The 16,056-nt window shown below is 39.7% G+C and overlaps 1 long non-coding RNA gene and 1 pseudogene across 3 annotated transcripts; both read right to left on the reverse strand.

Moving 5' to 3' along the window:
• Nucleotides 1-545: 545 nt before the first annotated feature.
• Nucleotides 546-6,100, reverse strand: LOC131323288 (uncharacterized). Of its 3 annotated transcripts, XR_009199145.1 has the most exons (8): nucleotides 5,887-6,100; nucleotides 4,560-4,638; nucleotides 3,658-4,462; nucleotides 2,350-3,325; nucleotides 1,942-2,027; nucleotides 1,769-1,823; nucleotides 1,024-1,333; nucleotides 546-929 (listed from the first exon to the last, which is right to left on the reverse strand). It is a non-coding gene; the product is annotated as an uncharacterized LOC131323288 (long non-coding RNA). The 3 variants fall into 3 exon arrangements; XR_009199146.1 differs by lacking the exon at nucleotides 5,887-6,100 and having other exon boundaries at nucleotides 3,658-3,897; nucleotides 4,009-4,690; XR_009199144.1 differs by lacking the exon at nucleotides 5,887-6,100 and having other exon boundaries at nucleotides 3,658-5,174.
• A 6,124-nt stretch (nucleotides 6,101-12,224) lies between these two features.
• LOC131323287 (nifU-like protein 2, chloroplastic) lies at nucleotides 12,225-13,979 on the reverse strand (annotated as a pseudogene).
• Nucleotides 13,980-16,056: the final 2,077 nt, after the last annotated feature.

Raw genomic sequence — 16,056 nt, forward strand, 5'->3', positions numbered from 1 at the left:
ATCGAACCCAAACCAAAGAAATGAAGGAATACAACAAAGTTTGAAGACAGTTGTTGCGGCGATGTACACGTGCGTGCAATGAAGTTCACAACCGTAACCAACACAATATTGATAACGGACGTGTGACACTAATATGCTCTATATCGCTTGAATTGAGAGATAATCGAAGGACCGAGTTTCTCTTTGACGCTTCTCTTGTAAAGGGAATTAATATAAAGATTGTAGGCCATATTCGGTGTAATACAAGAAGATAAATATGGACCTCAAATTGTTGTTTAGATGTACGCATGCGCATGTTAACAATCCACAAGTGCAAGAAGCACAGTTTTAACGACGAACGTGACGCTACACGCTCTTATAAAGCGTGAGAGATAATTGAAGGGGTTTCAAGTAGGAGAGAGGGTGGCCCGTGTGATATTTCAAAAAATAATACTGTCACATCTTTTTGAACGAATAATTTTGTAAATGCTTCAGTATCGAAATCATTTTCCTTTTCTGTAGTTCAAGTTTTCACTGGTCAGGGCTTTGTAGCACAGCTGCACACATCTCTAATCATGATCTCACGTTTCTCTTCAAGGACACAACAATTTTCCGGAAAGGAACAGTCCTCAAAATAAAAGGGAAAATTTGCGAAGTCACACACCAAATAAAAAAGTACCGCGGTTACATCCTGTTGAAGACCCTACATAGCTATAATCCTTCCTAATCCAATCCCTCCAATCAAACAGGGCCTATTTGTATGAGTTTATTCACAGGAGTTCAGTCTCTCTGCAACTGATTGTTTGTTTGCCACCTGATCCAGACGTGCCCTCAATAGCATAAATGAAAGAATGATCAGGCAAAAGTTTGAGGAATCCAACCGTGGGGCTCAAGAACCTCAAAAGTTTTTGCTGTTCCAAGTGTGCCTTTTCTTCAAGTCACAAGTAGACCTGATGAAAAACGGGTAAAAGATCGATCAGATTCACTTCCTCCTAGTCACAAGTAGACCTGATGAAACACGAGTAAACATTCAATCAGACTCACTTCTTTTTACGGTAGCACATTGAGAAAGCATCACCCAGAGAGAGAGAGAGAGAGGTCAACCACAGTGCTAGTACTGTACACCACCGGAGATAACCGAGGATTATGTGTGAGCTGAAAAGTTTATGGACCCCCATTCTTTCTGTCAAAATTTACGTTTCAAAGCTTTTAAAGAGTAAAAATGTTGCCCAAGGAAGGTAAACAATCTTATGTGATCATTGGTTTTGGCTTCATTTCCTTGAAAAACCAGAGTTGTGCAAAATTGAGTATGCATGACAGTTCATATTCTCAGAATCCGAGTCAATTTGTAAACCTGCTAGAAAAGCAAATGATCAGGCCCAAATCCAAGACACATATTTGATGATCCCGATTTTCAAGTTCAGGCAACCAGTCAAAATTAATGCAACATTCAGATTAATTTGTTAAAGCGGGATGTTGATTCTGAAATAAAATACTGTCTCCCTAGTTCTGCGTCAAGCAACATAGGTACTACGTCTACGACCTAAGGAGCCAGAGTGAGAATGAGAAAACACAAGTAGTTAATTGCATGTTCATTCTTTGATGCACAATAATTTGTAGATATAGATATTAGAGTGGAAATAGTCTACCAAAAAGTTATTTTCCATGGTTGGCAGCCTCATATCTATCACGAGTCTTATGACAGTAGAGCTTCAACTGTTAATACTTCATGAATATTTGCATTTTGAAACAGTACTAAAGCTTGTGTTTGCCTCTGGGCTGAACTAACCTGAGCACTTCTATTAGGAAGTGGCACTTCCAAACAATTTCGGAGTCCATCCATTCTGCCCAGAGACTGAGACGGGTTAGCAAACAAGAAAGAATCGTAACTCACAATATAATGTAGCAAACAATGGATGCTGGACTTGATGCATGGCAAAAGCAAAGAAAGAAGATGACTACCTCTGACTGATAGTTCTTTGAATATATTGGTCCTGCTAAATCAGTGCTTGACCACCGTACCTCTTTTCATCCGAATTCAGTATGACCTGTGTCAACCATAAGCTAGTTGAAAGAAAAACATGGGTTTGAATCCAATATTCTCATGCATGAAAGAGTAAGGAATCAGCAAATTATACACCATGTGACTTTTGTTATGCACCAAAGAGAAAGACATTCTTTAGACTACTCTTTTGCTCTTGGCAACTAACCACCACTCCCAATGTGACTCCATTTCGATTCAGGGGAGTTGCGTTACACACACCCCATCAATCTCAAAGCACTGGCTCTTACCACAAGGAATAACCAGATACGAAGTAGAAATATTTGGAGAGCTTAGTTTAGAAAGAAATACTAAGAGATACCACTTACTTGATATTCTCCATCTTCTTCCACACCTACACTGTATCTTTCGTATGACGTTGTGGGATGAAAACTGAATATGAAAAGTAGGGGACCTCTCAAGTAAGATATCACCTGCACCATAGGAATAGATTGTCTTCACTTTCCACTAATACAGACTAATTACAAATTAATGTGCTCATAAATGCAAGCAAAAACATTGGGGTGAGAGGAGATTTCTACTAAGAGGATAGATCAAAACTCAAATTTAAGGACAGTTTCTCAAATCCACATCAAAATAAAACCCAGAATTGCACCACTGGATCCTGGATGGTCATCAAGACTGTAATAGTTAATATCCCAGTACCAAAGTGTGAAATACTGCTTTCAATGTAATCACCATAACAATGTAAGCGGACAATTATCGAATTTAAACCTTGACAAGGATTATTAATTTGCTTATGGTATTGCTGGAAGAGCATCAGTCAGCAGGAGAATCCGTCGCTGAAAGGGGTTTCAAGTAGGAGAGAGGGTGGCCCGTGAGATATTTCGAAAAATAATACTGTCACATCTTTCTGAACGAATAATTTTGTAAAAGCTTCTGTATCGAAATCATTTTCCTTTATTGTAGTTCAAGTTTTCCAGAAACGAACATCTCTAATCATGATCTCATATTTCTCTTTGAAGACAACAATTTTCCGGAAACGAACATTCCTCAAAATAAAGGGAAAATTTGCAAATTCACAAACCAAATGAAAAAAGTAAGGCAAAACTTCCCTCCTACCGCGGTTACATCCTGTTCAAGACCCTATTTGTATAAGTTTACTCACAGGAGTTCAGTCTCTCTGCAACTGATTGTTTGCTCACCACCCGATCCAGACATGCCATCAATAGCATAAATAAAAGAATCATCAGGCAAAAGTTTGGTGGATCCAACCGTGGGGCTCAAGAACCTCAAAAGTTTTTTCTGTTCCAAGTGTGCCTTTTCTTCGAGTCAGAAGTAGACCTGATGAAACATAAGTAAACGTTCGATCAGACTCACTTCCTTTATGGTAGCACAATGAGAGAGCATCACCCAGAGAGACAGAGAGAGAGGGGTCAACCACAGTCTAGTACTGTACACCACCGGAGATAACCGAGGAAATGTGTGAGCTGCAAAGTTTATGGACCCCCGCTCTTTCTGTCAAAATTTACGTTTCAAAGCTTTTGAAGAGTAAAAATGTTGCCCAAGGAAGGTAAACAATCTTATGTGATCATTGGTATTAACCCCCTTTTAGGAAGAAAAGAAAAACGGCTCTCTCCATTGATGACAACAGAATAAGAGACAGTAGAAACTACCTGCATAATGAGGTGTACCCACTGAAGATTGAAGCACATTCTAATCATGACCTCTCTTAGGAAATCCCACTGTGCACGGTCGTACACTTTGTTGAAAATCCAGCTTGAGAGCCACAGTCACTACCTGTCGCTTTCCCCTTTTATGAATCTTGAAGAAATGAGGAAGGCCTCATGAGCTACTATGACATTGTCTTGAATCATCCTCACAGGAATAAAAGCTGATTGATTGGGGGTGATCAACTTGCTCAAGATAAGCTTTAAGCGATTAGCCAGAACTTTACAGATAATCCTCACGCTTAGGTTACAAAGACTAATAGGTCTGTATTGAGAGAGGCATTCAGGATTAGAAACCTTTGGGATACGTCTGCTATCAGTTGTTGAGCAGACTTATAAACCAGATTTTTGGGTACACATATGACTGGCATAGTAATCTGCTGCTACTTGCCATCACGTTTGAAAAAAAAAATCAAACTTATGATCGGACCTGCGTTTATAAACATGAGAGGGTCAAGGCAATTCTTAAAATGGAGAAGGCCTACACCAACACTTAACAATAACATTTATAAACATGAGAGGGTCAAGGCAAACTGAAGCTCCAGCATGAGAAAGACATCATCACCATCGTCTTCAGCTCCAAACCTGCAGAAACTGGAGAAGAAGAAGAAGAAGAAGAAGAAGAAGAAAATCAGCAGCATCCCAGCCACAACAAAGCTTACAAACATAGTCCAGACCTCAGGACCAGACCTGATTCCTGAACCACAGAAAATCGTTTGGAAAAGGAGCAGAAATAGCCGAAAAACATATCCTGCACTGCTCAATCATAGAATATATCAGCAATAGAAAATTCTCATCCATATTCGTATCGTAAGGCTTGTTAACCAACAGCATCAGGAGCACGTAACTGAAAGTTTGAAGATACCCACATAGGTTGAGCTTCAGGCTCTTGTAGAATTCGTCCCCCGTATTACACTTCACTAGCTCCTAAATTAAAAACAGAACTAGGGAATGCTTAAGCAAAGACAAATACCATCGAAACCGAAATATAACATCATATAAAAACACTTTTCGGGCCTCAATTCAAGTTAAGAAAGATAAAATAGAAAGACATCTGAGGTACCTTAATGTACTAAGTGATTTAACTAATTGGATGGGCTATCTACTGGAATGTACTATTCCAAACATAGAAGTTTTGGCTGCCAAAGCAAAAGCACAAAGTGGAAGTGGAGTTTTTATACATTAAATTTGTTTTTGTCGCCCAAATTGACTATCACATCCCACCAAACTGCAAATGAGATTCAAAACTTCAATCCTCAATAATAAATTGGTTGAGAAATTTACTCTTTGTTTCTTTTGCCCTGCCTGGGTTTTATCAATAACACCCAGAGTGTATTTCCCTATTATTTTGTTCTCAGAAATCAAATTCCCACCCACAATGGTAATCCAATCACCAAACAAGGAAACAAGAATATTTTCTAATATCCTCATAACCATATCCAGCCTGATTCGAAAGAAAGCCCATTTGCAAACACAGAGACACTGCCGGCTCTGAGCTAAGCCGAGTAAGGCGGCGGCCTTAAGCCCCCGAAATTTGGCGGAAAATTGGGGCCCCTATACCTAGGTACGTAATATATACACACACACACACTTTTGAGTGGCTTCCAGATACCAGAGGAGATAGCCAGCCAAGTGGTAAGTTTAAGTCTTGATATCCAACAGATTCAAGGTTCAATTCTCAGCCCAAGCAACTCTCAGCCTTTTTTCGCCTTCTTTTGTTTTCCTTGAGGTTTTTTTTTTTTTAAAGAAAAATAGGCCCCTGTTTTACAAGTTCGACTTAGGCCCCAAGAATCTCAGGGCCGGCCCTGCACAGAGATTCAAACTTTCTAAACAACCGAACAAGGGTAGAGAGCATAGGTTGTTTGATCGATGATACACTCCCTGCCTTTCTACTTCTCACTTTACCGGTGCCCACAACAAAATTCACATAATGCGCGTGCGCGTGCACGAGCAGAAGCACGAGCGTGATTGAGTCAAAGAGTCTTGCTAAGGGTCCTATCAACGGATACAGTGGTAAACGAGTACTAGTTGACAAAGCTTAATTAAGTCAACTCAATTTTAAACAGGCAATGGAGCAGAAAGCCTCCCCCCCCACTGGGTGGGAGCTTGACCCTCTTCAAAAACACCATCAACGGATTATGAAAGAACAATGAAAGCTGTAAGATTAGAAGAGACCTGTTAGTTAGTTGCTATGGGCGTGAGCCAGTGAGAGACCAATCCCATCAATTCCCTCCTTCCTTCCGTCTGCTGAAGAACCTTAACCAACCAGGCAACCACCGCATTTTCTCTCTCTCTCTCTCTGGTCGGAGTGGATTTATTCCGTAGTTTTACCGTATAAAATGGGTTTGATCAAGTGTGACCAAATCTATTTTTATAAAAATAAAATCACCAAAATGAGTTTGGACAGTCTCGATCAAGAATTAAATCCGAAATGAGTTTGAAATTTACCAATTAGTCGTCTTAGTTCCTAAGATGGGAGCTTTCAATAATTGCGACGCCGTTTCAATGGTTCAAGGTGCGAGGTGGGTATTATCAAGTACAGCCAAACCTATTTTCATAAGAAAAAATTCACCAAAATCATCTCCGATCATGTATCAATTGACATCCCAACAACATGATATTTATCAAGTTTTATCTTCCTGACAAGATCTATCACTCGAACACTTTCGATCAAGAAATAAACTCAGAATAAGTTAGCAATTTACAAATTATTAGTCTTGAAAGGACTTCTCAGTTTGAGATTGCGAAGTCTATGTGAAATTCGACCGACGTCGTTTGGTGGACCTCAAGTGTTGAAGACGCGAGGTCTCACGAAAACCCGGAAGTCGTTTCAGTCTCCCCCCAAACATCGACCCGGTGAGGAAGATATAGGTCGTTGTCCTCATCCCCTCTCTCTCTCTACATGTTATATCTCACCACACCTTTAGTCACAAACAACCTCAATTCTCTTGCGAATTGATTTTAGCCTCATATTTTAGGTACGCAAAAGCTTAGTTTTTATCTGTATTGCACACGATTAATATTAATATTAGGCTATCGATTTCATCATTTTACATTACCTAATTTAATTCGGGTCGATTGTCTTTGCCGGGTGCTTGGATTCTGTGTTTGGCAATTCTTGTCTTCATCACGAAAGTTATCATTTTTCATTTCTTTAAGGTGTACTTCTATGGGTTATATGGGGTGTTTGGATAAATTTCTGTATAGGCGAACCGTAAAGGGTAGAAGCCCTGTGTTCATTATGCGGTGGATACTTTGCTGTCGATTCTCGCATAACAGAGCTCGATGAGGTAGATAGTTTGGTTTTTCTTATCAAGAGAAAAAAAACCACAAAGCTTGCATGGGAGACAACGCTAACTTATAAACTAAGAAAGTTTTTTTTTTTGCTACTTCATGTTTTGATTTTCCTGGGGAATGGTGCCCGAGTGGAACGCTTTCTTTAGCAGCCTTGTTTAAGACCCTAGCCGGTAGTTACCTTTCCTCTTTTTTAGAGAAAAGTAAAGAAGAAGTTTAGGCCTAGTAGATTGGCAACAGCAGTTAGCAGCTCAACGTAGTGGCTTATACCTTCCGTCGCTTCATTCATGCTTCGCCAGCCAGCTAGAGGACTTTACCGACTCCCTTTTCTGATAGCGAGGGGAAGGGGGTTGGAACGTTATCAACGGGACCACTTTCTCCTTCGTGCACTATCATCTCCTTTGCCTCATCCTCGTCTAGACACCTCAACAAGATGTTGAAGTAAGACCGTGCTAGGAATTCTCTTAGCCCATTTGGAAGGGTCTCATCGCATAATTATCTATGAATAGAACACTTAGGAACTTCCAGTTAAGAGCTACCTTATAGAGCTCTCAAGAACTCTTTTGTTTACTGAATTCTTAAAAAAAAAAGAAGACTTTTCTTCTTGGATCTTCTGTTTATTCTTTTTTCGAATAAAAGTTTTTTTTTTCTCTATTTCTCGAAAAGAGCTGATATAAGATCTTTGGTTAAAATTAATGAATCGTGGAAACTAATTGATTAAGTTTGATAACTATCTTCGTAGCTCCAGAATGTTTCAGTTTATGCTCCTACCTCCAAGATGTAAAAGTAGTCTTCAACTTCCAAGTTACCTTCACTGCTTTCCTTTCGAGAACTAAGCACCATTGGTAAATAAGTGCTGCAAACAGCACTGCAGTATGTGTTGGAAGGAAAATTCTGTTGTACAATGAAACACCCGAACCATACTGAACAATGAACAGACCAAGGTAAATTGGCCTAAGCCGTCGAGCATGAACTAGAACGCAAGCGCTGCCTGCAATCGCTCTTGCACATACCACACCAATTTAATATAACTTACTTCCCCGGAACAAATATTTGCTGATTTAGCCTTGTCCCAAGACACACACCATTCTAAAATTGCATCCTTGAAAGGAGGTTACGTCCTTAATGCCCTTCCAAATACCAAGGAGAGGAAGTATTATCGTTCTTTCAACGCTTGATAACATGACCACCTGGACAGACTCCAAGGAAGCTAGGCTCTATCTTATTAGATCGACCCGTGTCCCAAATGTCAGTAATCCATTCGTCTCTCTGTAAGAGCCGTCAACTTGTCCATCTCCCATTGCTGCACCTCCTTGTGAAGCAAGGTGTCCCGAACCAAACATAGAAATTCGTTGATTGCTTGGTTCTACAGTTCTACTATAGTTACTAGTTTATTTACTAACAATTGGGGATGGAGGGAGTCATATACTGTCTTCTATCTTTGGAATTTCATGCAAATTGGTCTTGGCCATAGTTTTTAATACTCCTACTTAATGATATTGATACCATAGCTACCAGACCTAAATGTACTCTCTCCCCTAAACCATAAATATTGGATCTTCCTGAGGCTCCAAATTTACAGCAGTGGGAGTTCCATTAATTACATCAATGGATATCAAGAGGGAACGACTAGAGAAAGCCGAAGAATACAGTTGGGGCAAGTTGAGGGAGGGCCAATTAAAACAGTCTACGTGCAAATATTAACATTGGAAATTTACTGTTTCAATTGCCTTTTGTAGGGGAATGAAGATCTAATTCTTGTTCAGGATGCACTTGACTTCGGAGACTAGCGTTTATCTAGGTTATATAGCAACCTTTAATTTTATGCAGACTTGCAGTTAAACTATGTTAGTTTTGGCTCTTCTTTAGGTGTGGAGTACTAGTATTAGACACTAGAGCAAGGGTATCAGATATGTGGACATGTATAGTTGGACATTTTCCAAGAAATGTCAAGGAATTGAAATTTACATGTCGCTTGCAATGGGGTCCGCTGACACCAATAATTTAGATAGTATATCATATGTTAAAGTCTAGTAGTTCCTGCTGGTATCAGTGGTAAGTATGTTATCTGGTTTCGTCTTAATCTAGAAGGGCATAGGCATAGCCGATGCTATCGTGAATCTTGTGAGTAGCACAACTACATTGCCAGAGAACAATTTGAAAGAAATCGAAGGTGGAGTAATATTGGAAAGTCAGGTGAACTCTCTTTTGACTTAACCAAGCATATAAAACCAATCTTTGGAATTTATAACAAAAGGGTGGTTTTTGTTCTATCAAGTTGAAGTTGTCTGTACATTTTCTTACCTTGTCTTCAGACCGTCCTTGTTGCTAGCAGGAAGTCCTTGACCAAACAGAAAGTTGTATTGAACATCACACGTGAAATCCTTGAAAGATTGGAGGCACGTTTGAGGGAAGCTGGCCAGCTCACTATGTAGAATTTGTTCATATGTTATGGTTGCAGTTTCCTTTACTTTAATTGTCTCACTGTAGGCATTTTACGTTACTAAAAACAGGAGGGGAACCAGTGCAGAGAAGGTGGCCGAGCGAGTACTGAGCCAAACATCTCTCTCTCTCTCTCTCTCTCTCTCTCTCTCTCTCTCTCTCTCTCTCTCTCTCTCTCTGTGGTTTGAGATTAGCCAGTGGATCAACATTGCTTGTTGGATAAAGAAGTTGAAGTGGGTTTTGTCATCTTTATTAGTACATGGGATCATTTTAAGCTCCATCCGTTAAACACGCTGTCATAAGAGACATGCCAACGTTTTTCAAATGTAGGTTGTTGAACACTTCACTCGATGATCTGGTCAATCACATACGAGGAAGAGTGCTAAGCCCAATAATGTCATGTCGGGGCAAAAACCCTGTACTTGGAATGATTTACAAAATTGAACTCATAATTTTTGAGTTGGGTGAGGGAGGCTAAATTTGGAGTGATGATAGTTGGATTCAATTTGGAGTGATGATAGTTGATTTGGGTCTCTAGGCCTGCCCTCTCTGATGTCATTTGGCTTTGATTGGGGGTATAGTTTTACAATAAAACGTCCTTGTAGCTCCTCGGTTCTTGGAGGTTTAGGGGGGCCACTGTTTTAATGGTATTCTGAGAGCAACCACTTTGTGCATATATTGCCAAATGTTAGGTCTGTCTCCAATCATTCCCCGCCCATATCCCCAATGATTGGGGACTAGATGGGTTATGTTATGTTGTTGTTGTTGTTGTTGTTATAGTTGGATTCAATTCTCGAAAATTCAAGCAGCTAATATTAGGAACTTTCCGCCTATTGGCCTTGTCAACCAAGCCATACATGTTATATTGTTGTCGTTAAGTGTTGATGTAGGTTTTCTCCCTTATAAGAATTGCCTTAACCCTTTCATGTTTATACATGCAGGGACCCACTATAAGTTCGGTTTTTTGCAAACGTGATGGGAGAGTAGCAGCAGATTATTATGCCGTAGTTATATGTGTTCCCAAAAAGCTGCTTTATAAGTATGTTCAACAACTTGAGCGGTGAGATAATTTTCTTTCTTTACTATGCCATAGTCATTTGTCTGACCCAGATTTGTGGGACCACTCTAGGTTACAACTTTCTTTGTCAAATGATGTACTACATGAAGTTCGTAAGACACATCCCAGCATGCAACAGTTGCGATAACATTCCATAAAAAATGCAAGTTTGAGTCTCTCTCCCTCGCTTGTAAAATGAAGGGCATCAGATTTTTCGAGATCGATGAAGACTCAAAAGTGTGATTTTAGAATTCTATGGAATTTCTGGCTCAGTGGGCTTACAGTTTCACTTATTCGCAGCTTGTGGCTGATTTTCCAAAAAAAAAGAGCATGGTTCGTGCAAAAAATGCATGGAAAATGATGAGTTTTGGTTGAACTGATTGTGATTAGTTCTATGTTGTTTTTCAATGACGAATTCTGATTCTTGACTCTAAGTAAACACCGTTTCCAATGCTTATGCCGGGCTTTCAGAGACGAAAGCTTGTGCCTCTTCAAACTACTAGAAAATGGGCGGACTACAAGGAGAGTGAATGGGAGAAGAAATTAAGTCACAGAAGAATCAGAATCAACCTCCTCTAATTCATATGCCAAGCCAAGTCCAAGACTGGTGAGGAAAGGGTATGAAAGACTAGGGCCCATCCATGTAGCTGGCAATTGATTGTTTGACCCGAGGAGACCTGGTTGATGCTTTTGCGCCAGAAGCCGCAGCAACAGTTGCCCGCCGGGGGCAATAATACACAAGCAACTTTAGGCCTCGAAGTGCCGATGCAAAACACACTTTATGTCCCAATTCTGGCCATCCGTTTACAGGAATTGCAGCTTTGATCATCATAACTTTTCTGTTTTTCCTTCATCTTTGTTAAAATCCGAGAATATCATGATGGCTTTTTGTAACTCATTGCTCGATCGATTATATTTTGTGATGCAGATTTGGAGTGGAGTTCTTATTTCTCCTCTGGCCTACATTTTCGATGAAAAACCCCCTCTATGGCGTGAACTCCTTTTCAAAACTTGGCACGTAGTAGTCTTTTGAGAATGCCTTGGGTGATTTCTGCATTCTACAGCATTAGCGTGTCGAAGAACTCCTGGAGCTTGTGTTTGAAGAGATTTCAGCTCAAGTTGTGCACTTACATGTATTTCGGCGTAGTGTATTTTTATGTTCTAAATTGACCTCCATAATTGTTTTGAATTTTTCTGAAACAAGTTAATAATTAGATTGGAATCTCTCTCTCTCTCTCTCTCTCTCTCTCTCTCTCTCTCTCTCTCTCTCTCTCATCCAAGTCCCTCGCCCTCAGTCCTCCCAGCTATCCCATCCATGATGGTTGATGGCATAGAAGGAAAGGAGAGAAGAAGAGGGAGGAGGAATGGATTGAAAGCATAGAGTAGCGGGTGTAGGGAGAAGGTGGTGACCAAGTTTGGGATTAACGAACTGCCATTGCGAAATTCGCTAGACACGGTAATGTTTGACACCTGAATTAAAAGTTGAATCCATGGTATGAGAAAACATATGCTGTCCTATACGTATGCCTTCTGTTTCTAGTCCGATGTTGTATTTAGGACTAATCCAAGTCAACATTTTAAGGAATATAACGGGGCCTTTCAATATTTGATCGTGAAAGTACGCATTTTGCTTCAAAAAAATCCATCTAATCCTGAAAATGCAAATCACACACATGCACAAAAAATGACGATTTCCAAGTCCCGGTTTTCCAAAAAGATAAAATGAAATCCTCTAATCAAATTGAATTGCTACGAATGAACCGTCACACTTTTATAATGACGAAGCTATACTAAGCACAATTTATCAGCTGTGGTTCACTAGTCATGGCCAACCCAGTCACATTCCAAACTGGGTCTTGAAATATATCACAAAACGTTTGGCTAACACCCTTCTTTAAGCATGAAAGACCCGAAGTTCTTCAACATGGAAGTCCGCGAGTATTATAGAACTTGAACTGCTGCAACTGATAGTATTTTCTCCTGTAGTTTCTGTGCGACAGACACCCGAACCATAATACCCCAGCAATTGGACCCGAGATTCGAATTATCACAATTGGCTCTTCGATTGCTACAAGTTCAACAGATCCACCCGCTTCTCTGATAGGTATGGCGGTATTTTTCATGGACCTAAAGGAAACCAATGAAGTTTACTTGAGTGATATGGGCACAGATAATAAAGTACACTGCAAATTAGTATATAAGCTTCTTTATGAACACAATAAAAACACTGAATCAAGTGGCGACTCAAGAATATGTTGTTGCTACCGAGGAACAAACTTTCATGATATATCAATTTTTTCAGGAAAAAACTTTTCTTCTATCACTTAAAAGAGATGTTCAAAATCTAGTCAGGACATTCTGCTCTCAGTAGGTGTTAGCTCATCGCTTCTCTCTAGCTACACTATGTCCACTCAAATCTTCAAATAACATAACAAGAGTCCACAATAGTTTTTATCATCTACACCCCTGTAGCCCTATGTGAAATCAAAATCAGGGTTCTAAGTATAGTCGCATATCGTCTGGCCTACCGGCACCTCCAATACCGACATTTCTAGTACACAAGCCAATATTGTGCTATACCGACTAACGCATGGCCGTATGAGCAATAGAGATAAGAATCCCAAATACCTTATTCAAAACAATGCCGAAACTCTTGCTGAACTACACAAACAAGAGCTTGGCCTACATATTTATATATCTCTGTTTCTCCCTAGATTCATCACTTTCAACACATAATGTTTAACATAGATGATGAGACATATCTAAGGAGAAATAGCACTTCTTTCATCACATAGCATTTTTCATTCGATGCCCCCCTACCTGCCTAACTTTGCTGACGATATGTGTTATCTATTTGCATCAAGGATGGTACTGCTCTTCCTAAAAAAGGATCCTGAATGATGTAAAGGCTCTCAAACACATTTTACAATTCCTTTTCGAGCACATAAAGTGAGTACGATCACACCCTAAGAATCAGAACAGAAATACAATTTCCAAAGGGGTAATACAGCCCCACAATGCAGAAAAGTATCAACTGGTTCACAAACATGTAAAAACCACACTTAAGTGCTTTAAAAGATAACAGCTTGTATGTAAAGAATGGAGATGCATCATTCTTACCTTCTCTATGTTTTCTTAAATTCAGCTTCGAGGCCAATCTCCCCGTCTTCTATAGGTTCCACGGCAACTACTTTAGAATAATTTTACATCGAACAGTACTTGATTCCCATCTTTTCATTGTTGTTACAAAACTTGAACAGGAGCCACACGGTCCTTGTAGCTTCAACCTCACAGAATCGCCATCAATTTCGTGTAGAACCACATTACCAACGTCTGCAATGAGATAATGTTGAATTTCATCCGGCACACCCTCCACATTTTCTGCAGTTAAGGGCAGCTCCACAGCAGAATCTGGTGCAACAACTGGTTTTACAACTGAATAATAAATAGAGTCAATTTTGAAAATATGAGTAAAAATTCAATGAAGTACCATCAACTACAATGAAGAATCAAAATCAGATTTTGAGATGTTGGAGCATGAACAGCCTGCTATAAGCTGAGAGAGAAACTGAGTAGAATTAAGGAACTAAGTAGACCTCTTCGCCTAATCTTTTTTTTAAACAGTGATTTTTTAAAATTAATCGAATGTAATGGATACAAAGATTAAAAGGAGCGAGAGCACTTCCTCGCCTAATCAATGTTATGTCTACTCTAACCAACTACGGTGTACATTCGGGATACAGTTTTTGTCAGATAGTGAAAACCATGTCAATTCACACGGCTCAAATTGGCAAGTGGTTTTTCTCTTGATAAGAAAAACCAAAGCTTTCTACCTCATCGAGCCCTTTTTATGAGAGAATCGACCACAGCCAAAGATCCACCACATAATCAACACAAGGCTTTTACGCTTTGCAATTCGCCTATACAGAAATTTATCCAAACACCCCATATAACCCATAGAAGTATACCTTAAAGAAATGAAAAATGATAGCTTTGGTGATGAAGACAAGAATTGCCAACCACAAAATCCAAGCACCCGACAAAGAGGATCGACCTGAATTAAATTAGGTAACGTGAAATTATGAAATCGATAGCCTAATATTAATCATGTACAATTCGGATAAAAATTGAGGTTTTGCATACCTGAAATGTGAGGCCAGAATCAATCAATTCGCATGAGAATTGACAGTTGTTTGTGATTAAAGGTGTGGTGAGATATAACATGGAGAGAGAGAGAGAGAGAATGAGGACGACGACCTGTTAGCGATGATCTTCCTCACCTTGGGCGAATGGGCGGGACGACGCCGACCGGGTTTTATTGAGGCCTCGCGTCTTCAACACTTGAGGTCCACCAAACGACGTCGGTCAAATTTCACATACACTTCTCATCTTCAACTTGCGAAGTCCGTTCAAGCCTAATAATTTGTAAATTTCTAACTCATTCTGAGATGACTTCTTGATCGAAAGTGTTCATGTGATACATCTTGTCAAGAAGATAAAACTTGATATATATCATGTTATTGGGATGTCAATTGATACATGATCGGAGATGATCTTGGCGAATTTTTTTTCAGGAAAATAGACTTGGCTGCACTTGATAAAAAAAACTTCGCATCTTGAACGTACGAGGTAAATTGAAACGGCGTCGCAAGTATTGAAAGCTCCCGCTTTAGGAACTTCGACGACTAATTGGTAAATTGCAAACTCGTTTCGAATTTATTTCTTGATCGAGACTGTTCAAGTGCTAGAGCCTGTCAATTAGATAAACCTTGTTGAAGATCTTGTTGATCGAATATGGATTGGTTTATAATCGGGGATGATTTGGGTGATTTTATTTTTATGAAAATAGATTTGGCCACACTTGATCAAAACCAGTTTATACAGTAATTACGGAATAATTCCACTCCGACGAGAGAGAGAGAGATAGAGAGAGAGAGAGAGGGAATGCGGTGGTGGTTGGTTCTTGAGCAGACGGAAGGAAGGAATTGATGAGATTGGTCTCACTGCTATAGTAACTACTAAACTATAACAGGTCTCTTCTTCTTCTAATCTTGCTGGTTCAGCCCTCGTATAGCTTTCGCAATATTATTGACATGGAAAAGCACTGCCTGCTCCATTAAAGGAATTTAGCAACAATTATTATGTATAAATGGGATTTCATGGTCACTGGGATTTATTATATATAATCCGTCCTTGTTGACGGGTGTCTTCGAAGAGGGGAGGCTTTCTGCTCCATTGCCTGTTTAAAATTGAACGGCGCTGTTTGATAAAACTTAAAATTGAAATTGAAAAATCAAGTATTCAAAGCTGAAAAAAAACTGTTTGATAAACATATCAAGGACTGAAAAAATATATGAATTAACTTTAGTTTCAATTCTCTCTTAATTTACAATGATTATAATGTACTTATGATAATGGTGGAGTGGTGATTGTGGTGGTGGTGGTGGTGATGGAGTTGGAGTGGTGGTGGTGGCGGCGGATTGGTGAGGGTGGGGATGGAGTGGGAGTGGGAGTGGTGGTGGTGTTGGAGTGGTGGCGGTGGTAATGTAATG

Source organism: Rhododendron vialii, chromosome 4a (assembly GCF_030253575.1).
Source record: "Rhododendron vialii isolate Sample 1 chromosome 4a, ASM3025357v1".
Taxonomy (NCBI): domain Eukaryota; kingdom Viridiplantae; phylum Streptophyta; class Magnoliopsida; order Ericales; family Ericaceae; genus Rhododendron; species Rhododendron vialii.